A 1,700-nucleotide genomic window follows, 5' to 3' on the forward strand; every position below is an offset into this window, starting at 1 on the left:
CTTGGCTATATTAGTGAATATTAGATTTACTTTCATATACCCCAATATAACTTTAAAGCGTTTTGTAGCTGCTGGACGCCAATCATCACTCAACTACTCCTACACTGGCTGTCTATACCCTCCATCGACCTTTGAATTGGACTCTGGCATATTCGATCGGATTTGAACGCATTGTAAAGAACTGGAGATGATACTATTCATCCAGATTATTTTTTTTCTTCTCCAGTATTGAACCTTCAGATTCCTAATATACACAATTAATTTCGGCTGCTAGTCTTCAAACATTTTTGTGTGAAATGAGGGCAGAATGAGTTGCGCTTAGCTTTTTAGGTAGAGACAGCACAAACTGTCCGCAAATGACCGATTAAGGGCTTCCCAAGAACTTGCATGAGGCAGATGTCTGACCCTTGCTTACCAGTTATACTGTTTCACTCGCTAGCGTCATATTTGGACTTTCCTTTTCCATCATGTTTGTCCCTCCGCTAGAGCATAGCATCTTTACTAATTCTCTCATTGGCTGCCTCTGCCCCTCTACTGCTCGTTTTTAGGAAGCTGTTTTCTTTGTAGCACTCCTTGAGAGTCTGTGTTAGCAAGCTCTCTTGTCTGCTTCTTCCCCGCCCAACTCCCTGCCTCCCTTGCACTGTTGCTTTTTTGTACATGACTTTCCCCTGCTTGCCAACTCTCCATTGCTTCCTTCCCATCTGCTGCTCCTTCCATTGTACTGATTTATTTTGGGTTAAAGGTGCAGTTCAAGTGGCAAACTGCTGCTGACCTTTTACCCTTAAAGTGCTTTCCCGCAACTCTTTTAAAAGACACCCACAGCAGTTTGGTGATGCGCATGTATAATACATGCACACAGGTAATATACACAAACTTGCACCTACAAAACACGCTTACTTCATAAAATTAATTTTTGTTTTAAGACCACCGTGGCAAAGCCACTGTCACAAAATGAAGAATTGTGGTTTTGCCAATGCTTGTTTTTTGTTGCGCCATCTTACTTGATTATTAGTTCTTACAGAGCATAAAGCCACTAATATTGTTACCTAACTTTATTCATCTGTTCCTTTCAAGGAGTTTCTTTTAGCAACAGTTGACCCTTACTTAACATTTGGTGTCGTTTTCCAATGTCTTATTTTAATTTGGTCCTACGTCTGCATTTCTTTACGGCTGAATTTTTTAGGACAGTCTAAAATTTATTGCAGCCTTAACATTTTTAGGTCTCGCCTGAGCCTGCGCTTTAGCGCTGCTCTGGCAAGAGTTTTAGTAAGTGATTTGGAAGTGCAAACTAGTGGCTTTTCAGGCCTCCAGCTACAGTGCATGTGCGCCGGCCGCGCGCACCATTTGTCAGCCTGCGCAAACACTTTCGCGGCCACTTTGATGTTCTCAGTAAGCCACGCGGCCACTGAACATCAAAGCGGCCGCGAGTGCACACCATTTGCCAACCTGCATGCCTCTCACTCCTTAGTGCGCGCGACGTTCCCTACCCCCTCCCTTATCCCACTTCCTGCTTGTTCAAGAAGTACTGGTTGCGTGTTACAGCTTCACAGGCAGAACTCTCAGTATGTGATGGATTCTCTCGAAGCGTTTTGCGTGCGAGGTGGACAGCCAAGTGTTTCTTGAGCAACAACTACAACGCATACTGGCTGTAGTACCACTATTGCAGCAAGTAGTCGCAGTGTGTGACGGGCAGCCCAACC

This window comes from Triturus cristatus, chromosome 5_1 (assembly GCF_964204655.1).
Source record: "Triturus cristatus chromosome 5_1, aTriCri1.1, whole genome shotgun sequence".
Classification (NCBI taxonomy): Eukaryota; Metazoa; Chordata; class Amphibia; order Caudata; family Salamandridae; genus Triturus; species Triturus cristatus.